At 37.3% G+C, this 9,232-nt stretch overlaps 1 long non-coding RNA gene across 1 annotated transcript in view; it reads left to right on the top strand.

The window, feature by feature from the left end:
- Positions 1 to 9,007, top strand: part of LOC135202256 (uncharacterized) — a 65,917-nt gene extending 56,910 nt beyond the window's left edge. Inside the window, exons 3-4 of the long non-coding RNA XR_010311698.1 lie at positions 2,587 to 2,730; positions 8,970 to 9,007. This is a non-coding gene — a long non-coding RNA (uncharacterized LOC135202256). The remainder of the gene's footprint in view (positions 1 to 2,586; positions 2,731 to 8,969) is intronic.
- Positions 9,008 to 9,232: the final 225 nt, after the last annotated feature.

Below are 9,232 nucleotides of genomic sequence, written 5' to 3'. Positions count from 1 at the left end.
TGATACCTTTGTTTTTCAAATTCTGTAAATTGAGAGTGACAAGTAAAATCTTATCTCCCCGCAGTCTTCTTGCATTTTTTATTTTAGAGAGAGAGAGAGAGAGAGAGAGAGAGAGAGAGAGAGAGAGAGATAAAATTCCGTAAAACCACAGTTTGCTTAAAGAACCCCTTTGTTTAGATGTTGATCTCCTTCTGGGTTTCCGTGAAATAGCTCCAGCTACCAACGGGATATCTTAAGATGTTACCGAAACAATATATATATATATATATATATATATATATTATATATATTATATATATATATATAATCTATATCTATATATATATATATATATATATATATATATCTATATATATATATATATATATAATCTATATCTCATATATATATATATATATATATATATATATATATACCTACATATTTATGTAAAATATATAGATGATATATATCCCTCTAATGAATGATGGCTGAACGTACAAAGAAGCTAGCAGGTAGGGGGGAGGGGAAGGGGAGGTGGGTGGGGTGGGGGAAGTAAGCAGTATTAAGAATAATTTTATACAATATGTTAAAGTCTGAGATGGGAAATGTAAAACTTGAGGGGTCTTTTGCTACCCCGTCCTTCCTCCCCCCCTCCCCCCCCCCACTCTTCTTCTTTCCTTCCCCCACCCCACCCCCCCAAGCCCCCCTCTCCGAAGTGAGTTGTGGAATAAGGCCAGAAAACCTCGTCTAAGCAGAGCGAATCTGGAAACATTTGCATAAATAAACCGTTTGCATAATCCCGAAATGGAGAAACTTTACATCAAAACTTGTGCATGGAGGAAAAAGTCACGACTTGTCTTCAAGCTGCTCAGGAGGCCCCAACGCTGCAGCCTCTCTGCTTCTGCTGACTCCTGCTACATTATATACCTCTTTTTACCTCCCTTTCGGTACCCCTTCGTTTCATCTATTTCCTTCTTTTTCTTCGTTTACTTCTGCTCATGGGACAACTAAGGTACTTCTCCTTCTTTCCATCGGCTCTCCTCTCTCCTTTACTCTTCCTTCATTTCATTCGGCTTCCCTATTTCCTTTTCCACTCCGTTATCTTCGATTCCATCTACCTCCTTTTCGCTTTCATCCTTACCTCTCTTCGTTTACTCCTGATTCTTCATTTTCCTCTCGCTCCTTCTTCTTCGTTTCATTCTTCATCCCCTTCTTCTTCCGCTATGCTTCATTTTTGTTTTATTCTCCTTTCAGCTTCTCTTCATTTATTACTTCCATTTTCTTCTGGTCATTGGTACCCCGTCAATATCGTATAAATATGTTGCCGATACTTTGCGTTCTTATGGTTTTTGCGCGTCGTGCCTTTTGGCATTCCCAATTTTTCATGGTGGTATTTGTTCGTTCAAAAAATCCTTTTTTTCTCGATTTATAAAGCAAATAATTTTTTTTAAATAAACGTTGACAAAACGGGGACGAAGGCATTATCATAGTAAAGAATATTTTTTATTTTTGTTTTGAGAGCTTTCTTGTCCATATCATTTTTCTTCCGTATGTTTGTATTTATATCTAATATAGCCGCAAAAATATATAATTACTTTAATAATATATTAGATAAATATATATACCATATAGATATATATATATATATATATGCCGCACAGATATATATATATATATATATTATATTATTATATATATATATATATATATATATATCAGCTCCTGGTTTTTCTAATGTAATAAGTACTGTACCTGCTGTAACTGTGTCCTGTATTAATTGTACTCCTTAGACAATATACAGGCTGTCATTATTATTATTATTATTTATTATTATTATTATTATTATTATTATTATTATTATTATTATTATTGCTGAGGTTGAAAAGCTACATCTAATTTTCCACTACCTGTCTTTGTTTGAACTGAAAAGCTTCCATTGGCTATAAGGATTATTTTTTATGTAATTTTGAACTTGTTTTCACTCAACATTTACTGTTAAGCATCTGTTGCTAGTCATGGTTCTCGTGATAATTGTAAAACTAACTCTTTTCCTTGCCATTTTTACTTCATGTTTTTATTTCGGTATGGTTAGTTTATGTATGTTTCTCTCTCTCTCTCTATCTCTCTCTCTCTCTCTCTCTCTCTCTCATGCTGATCCTGTTAACAAATTTTATATCAGAATCTTTTGTTAATCTCTCTCTCTCTCTCTCTCTCTCTCTCTCTCTCTCTTCATCACTGGTTTCTACAAACTTTTTAATGTAAGAATCGTCCTCTCTCTCTCTCTCATCTCTCTCTCTGTCTCTCTTCTCCTCTCTCTCTCTCATTCACTGTTCTTTTACAAATTTTTATGTAAGAATCGTCCTCTCTCTCGTCTCTCTAATCTCAAAACTCTCTCTCTCTCTCTCTCTCTCTCTCTCTCTCTCATCACTGGTTCTGTTAACAAATTTTATGTAAGAATCGTTTGTTAATCTCCCCCCCCCCCCCCACTCTCTCTCTCTCTCTTTCAGTTAGAAAAACTGTCTGTTCAATATACAAGATGGCTAAGCGAGACCCCTCACCCTTTATTTTCATTCCTCCTTAACTGACAATACGATATCCTTTCAGATTCGTGGCATCGCTGAAGAGTCCTGCGGACAGCTGCTGCTGCTGCCTCCTCCTCCTCCTGCAAGGGATACCCATGCCCTGTCCTGCTGCAACGTTTCTAGCCGGCGTGGACTATAAGGCCGAATGTGCATTGGAGCGAGCAAGGTAACCTTACCCTTGTTGCAGTTTGGGACTTAGCTCTCTATTTTCTCTAGTAAGGTCTTCTTCAATCGTGACCAGCCAAGGATTACAAAATATCGCTGGCTTGGCTGGGTGTTGGTTGGGTAGCGCTGGTGAGTGCGACGGGGGGTTGGGGAGATGTTAGACGGGCACGGGCTGGGTATTGGTTGGGTAGCGCTGGTGGTGCGACGGGGGGGAGGGGGGTGTGGAGAAGGTTGGGGTATATGAGGTGTTACTGGGGCATGTCGGGAAGGGTACTGATCGCTACGAGGGTAGATTGAGGATCGTCATCCCATATTATGCCGGATGGCTCTCAAAAGTCTTTATTTTACGAGATGGGGTATTTTGGGATTACCGAAAGGAAACGTGGTTTTTTTCCTCTTTTTTTTTTACACTTGCGTTTTAAGAGATTAGGAATCTGACGACCGTGTACGCTTCGTGCTAATTCAGATACAAAGACGTCAAGATGAGATGATAACGAACAAGAAGACTTGGTGTGGTAGCCGACGACATGTGTAGTTGAAAGTAGTTTAATTGTATAAGTATGGACATCTGATATACTCTACTTTGTGTATACACACATATATATAAGGAAAGTGAAACACTGGAGTAGAAGCAAGATCTTTCGACTCAATGTCCTTTACTTAGCAGACTGACTAAGTAAAGGACGTTGAGTCGAAAGTTCTTGCAGCTACTCCAGTGTTTCACTTTTCCTTCGTGGCTTATACCTTCATTTATGCATTTATCACGTTCCAAACTTTCGTGATTCAGTTATATACAAGTATATATATATATATATATATATATATATATATATATATAATATATATATATATATATATATATATATATATATATATATATATATATATATATATATATATATATATAGTCACGTGACAAGGAATAACAGTTGGTACACAACACCGACGGGAATGGAAGTCGAGGCAGACAGACACACAGACAGACGGACGTCACAAGACAGACAGACACACAGACATGGCAGCGGAGTGTCAGTTGGTGCGCGAATGAGGCCGATATCAGATGGACTGACTGACGCTGAAGCAGGGGTCATTTATTGGATGAGTCAGTCGCTGAACTGAGTCATTATGAATGGGTGATTCGCATTCGTGACCTCACCTGTAGAAGCATGGCTGGGGCGGGTGGGAGGGTGGCCCACAGGGGGGGGGGGGGTGAGGGGTGGGTTGGGGAGAAGGGAAGATTTGCATATGAGGACAACCGAAAGACGGCGATGAGTTGCCAGTGTTGTTGGTGTTGTTGTTGTTGTTATTGTTGTTGTTGTGAGGATAATAAGCACTATGGTTGTGATATCGTTGGAGCCATCTTTAGCGAGCGGCAATTTCTCTCGGTTTTAGGCCTACGATTTTCAATTTTTTTTTTTTTTTTTTTTTACGGTTTAAAACTTCATTGATGCGACATATTTAGAAAAAAGGAAAAATTTGTTTTTTCGTATCGGAAAATGAATAAGTGACATTAATCTCATCCAGTCTCCTACGTATTCCAGATTATTCATTTTACTCGGGAATAATCAGAAAACGCCAAAACCCAAAAATAGATCACGTGTTTCCCCATTTTCCTTCTCCTGAGCAATCCAGTTCATCAATTCCGCCCTCAGGTGTCAATAAAACTCGTAGCCCGGATGGAATTTACGTTCGAGAAGTTGGAATCCAGGACTATCACGAGGCATTATCATTATCATTATCATCATTATCTCTGGGTTATATCCCGAGTCATAATCCGTGAGTATTATTATATCCTGAGAGGGCCTAGCAGACCCACACCTTATTGGCAGCGTCCACTTAATTGCAGGGGTCACTTAATTAATTACCTGGTCACGAGGGTTGAGACGGAAAACGCAGGCGAGTACGGGCCAGTAGATGATCTAATGACACTCATTAGGCCTTCATAACTTCGGAATTAATTGCTGGCACATATCTCCCCGCCCGGAGGATGAGAGGTCATTAGTAGACCTAAGCATGCGATAGTGTTGGTGCTCTCTCTCTCTCTCTCTCTCTCCTCTCTCTCTCTCTCTCTCTGTAGTTGGTCATGTTCTGCCTCACTTTTTCCCTCAGACTTCAGATTTACCATTGGCGTCTCTCTTGAGACGGTTGGAATTTCTCTCTCTCTCTCTCTCTCTCTCTCTCTCTCTCTCTCTCTCTCTCTCTCTCTCTCAAATATTTTTTGGGCGTTCTTTCAGAGAAGACTAACGCAAATAGAAATTCCCACATACTGTTGTATATGGCACGGAAGGCTAATCCAACAGGTAGGCTTGATAAACATAAGCTCTATGGCAGTGGTTCTCGACCTCTTTTGACCCATATGTCAGAATGACACTCCCCCCCCCCCCCCCCCCCGCCCGCCCGCCCACCCCTGGCCCCTTTCCACAAAATCATAACCCTTCAAGAGGTGCATTCCAAATAATATGCAACAAAATACTAACACAAGCTTGCGTAGAGAAAGACAGTTCTTCAACAGTGGATAGACTCTCAAGATAGCTCTGCAACAGTGGATAGACTCTCAAGATAGCTCTGCAACAGTGGATAGACTCTCAAGATAGCACTACAACAGTGGATAGACTTTCAAGATAGCTCTACAACAGTGGATAGACTCTCAAGATAGCACTACAACAGTGGATAGACTCTCAAGATAGCTCTGCAACAGTGGATAGACTCTCAAAACAGCTCTGCAAGAGTGGATAGACTCAAGATAGCTCTGCAAGAGTGGATAGACAATCGAGACAGCTCTGCAAGAAAATGCTCGGCTGGTTTCAATTACTCGCGAACAAAGGGGGATTGGTGGGGGCTGGATGAAGGGGCGTGGATATTTGTGTGTTGGGGGGGCGGGGGTGGGGAGATTTAGTCCAGTTTTAATGGGCGAGATGCTGATGGCCGATTTCCGGTGTTATTCTTCAAGAGATCGATGACCTTACACAGCATCCATTAAGAGTTAGGGATGCGTTAAGCAAGGAAAGAAGGAGGAGGGGGAGGAGGAGGAGGAGGAGGAGGGAGGGAGAGGGAGATGGTAGGGAGGAGAGTTGTTGTTTTGATGGAAATGGAATTTTTCTTATCCAAAACTTCTAGAAGTCAATTATATGTTTTTCATCATCTTTATTTGCGAGGAAGTGGGGGGGGGGGGTGGCGGTGGGGAGGGTGAGGGTCCTAAGAAATAGGGGCTGTGGGGGAGGGGGTGTGTTGGCGTTGCTTTCTATAAAAAGCTGTGGTTTTTCACGAACAATAAAAATCGAGTTTTGTGGCTTTCATTATCTGCATTTTAACGTATTTTACCATGCCTGTTTTTCGCTCCACGTTCGTACAGACATATGTTCTTCGCCAGATTGTCGAGTACCTCAGTGGTTTTCTGGTTTGATCAATACGAATGTTACTGCATTAATAACAATAATACAAACAAAAAATATGCTCGATATAAATGTATTCTATCCTGCGGGTAAATAATAGAGGCAGAAAGAGTATAAGAGTTCATTTACATTCCTGCACAAAAATTACTTTTTTTAAATATTCAAAATGTTGCATTTTTCTCGTAATTATTTTACTTTTATTTGTTTGTTTTTTTGTCGTCTTTTCCCATCTGGACATTCATATGTTTTATAAAGTATGGAATATGATGTTTTTACGTTTATGACTTTAATTTTATTTTATTTTTATTTTTTTTGGCTGTTCCCATCTGGACATTCATATGCAATGTTTTATATGTTTACTAAATTGCGGATTTTTTCTACCTTTATGTGAAGGAGACACAAGTTTTTCTGTACATGTAGGGTATAATTATGGTCTTCCTGTCGCTAAATTATTTGCCCGTAAATTTGCTACTATTCGCTTTGGTTACGTGTCTCCGTTATTACGATTATTATTATTCCTCGCGATAAAAAGTTCGCAGAGTTCTGTGTCCCCAGTTTGCTACTTGAACGGATAATCTGTGTTATTATTATTGTTGATATTATTATTATTGTTGTTATTATTATTATTGTTATTATATTATTATTATTATTATTATTATTATTATTATTATTATTATTGTTATATGCGGTTTATGGTATTATTGTTATTATTATTATTATTATTATTATTATTATTATTATTATTATTATTATTATTATTACTTCCCATTTGCAGATTGCAATAGTAATTAGTAAATGAGACATAGTGATAATTATTAAAAAAAAACTTTTTTCTTTCAATATATATATATATATTATTTATATATATATATATATATATATATATATATATATATACATATATATATATAATGGAAGATAAAACTATAAAGCCATAACTGTATTTTGAAAGATAAAACTATATACCCTTAATCGTACGATTCTTACATCAACTTATAATTAATCTTTCAAAAATCTATCCAGTGGTATGAAGATATACCGGAATTGAGTGGTCTTACATCAGTTATGAAAATTACAGTTTTAAACCACTCAAGTCCGTTGATTTTTTAAAATCAGTCTGAAATGCTCATAATCTTTTTTAAAATATGGTGCGGATTCTTTATAACCCCTTCGTTCCTTCACGCCAACGATGTCTTAAATGTTAAAATTTTTTATAACTTTATATCCCCAAAGTTTTGCCAGGATTCACAGGTACCTGTACTCCACAATTTCGTGATTTTAAAACAATTTTCACAGGTACCTGTGCTTCACAATTTCGTGATTTTAAAACAATTTTCACAGGTACCTGTGTTTCACAATTTTGTGATTTTAAAACAAGGTTAATAGGTACCTGTACTTCACATTTTCACAATTTCGTGATTTTAAATACTCCAAAATTTCGTAATTTTAAGAAACTATGAAATACGATTATACACTGGTTTACAAGTCGAAGACACGAATGAAGCATTCTCACAATATGCCTCAGTTCAGAGTTAATGTGGTAGGTGTTTTTCGTATCTTCCAAGTTCATTCCGAACTGTGATTGGCTGCTTCGTGTCTGTTGGTTTATAGACGACCCCCTCCCCCCCCACCCCCGCACAACACGGCGCCTTCTCCAACGCCAATACTATTTTCCGTCATTTCTTTTCCCATCATTGTCCCGTCCTCATTATTTTGTGTTCGCTCATGACATTTTAAACAACTAGTAATTTTTTGGCAGTGATTCTCGCCACCCTCCACCCACCCCCACCCCTGGTTCTTTTCGGAATCATCCTGTCAACAGCCACCACTCCCCTCCCATCCCTCCCCATCCTCCTCCCCGACACAGTCCCTCCCCGAAGAAGCCATACACGGCTAGTTTCACACCCCATTTCCCAGCAAAATGAAGATGCAGAATTTACCTAAAAGTTTTGGCCGCTTTCTCTTTTTTATCTTTTTCCTCTCCTTTTTATTTTATTTTTTTTTGGATACAGTTTAAATATTTCATTTTATGATCCTTTCTCCCTTGTTTCCCCCATTTTCTCCGCACGTCACATTACGCTCGGAAAAACAAATGGCAGTTCGGAAATATTTTTAGTATAGTAACACTGGAAAGTTTGCTGCCCCCCTGCAATTTAATTCCGCCTCCTTGTTTATATATTTTAATGTTTCTGTTACGGGGAGAATTCCCCTCAGTCCCCCAACCCCACAGTTATTTAAACTATGACGAATATGTATCCTGTGATATTTTTTTACAAGCATTCAAAAACATAATATATATATATATATATATATTTATATATATATATATATATATATATATATATATATATATATATAGTTGTCATGGTCTCTGTCAAAAAGAGGTAGGATTAATAGTAGCAGTTGTATTGGTCACAGTAGAAGATGCAATGTCAATATTTGGCTTCATAGATCCTTGTTTTTGTATTTTGACACTGTGTCAGATAGCACTTAACATAGGAAGACCACGAATGCATATATATATATATATATATATATATATATATATATATATATATATATATATATATACATATATATATATATATATATATACACATATATATATATATATATATATATATATATATATATATATATACTATATACATTATGTATTAAGGTCGAAAGTTTAATCTATAGACCTAGATATATTACAACTATATATATATATATATATAATATTATATATATTTATTTATTTATAATATATATATAATATATTATTATAATATACGAAAAACTACGTGAAATATAAATTCTTACATTATGTCAAACTGATTGACTAATTCATTTATATACCTAACAGTCGTCACAACAGCGAAGGTCATCGGCGTAATATCCAGGTAAGTAAGAGAGAGAGAGAGAGAGAGAGAGAGAGAGAGAGAGAGAGAGAGAGAGAGTGGAACTAATCACCTATAGAGAAGAGAATCCTACGCCGCTGCGAACCTCTACACCTTCGACCCTTACAGCAGCAGGATAATCGCCGAAGGGCCCCAAGGATAACTCCATAATCATCATGATCATCATCGTCTTCTCTCACTCCTTTCGGAATCCTACGCCCTTAGGCGG

This window comes from Macrobrachium nipponense, chromosome 30 (genome assembly GCF_015104395.2).
Source record: "Macrobrachium nipponense isolate FS-2020 chromosome 30, ASM1510439v2, whole genome shotgun sequence".
In the NCBI taxonomy this organism is placed as follows: domain Eukaryota; kingdom Metazoa; phylum Arthropoda; class Malacostraca; order Decapoda; family Palaemonidae; genus Macrobrachium; species Macrobrachium nipponense.
Note: the sequence above shows the minus strand (reverse complement) of the source record. Positions and strands in the feature narration are given on the sequence as shown.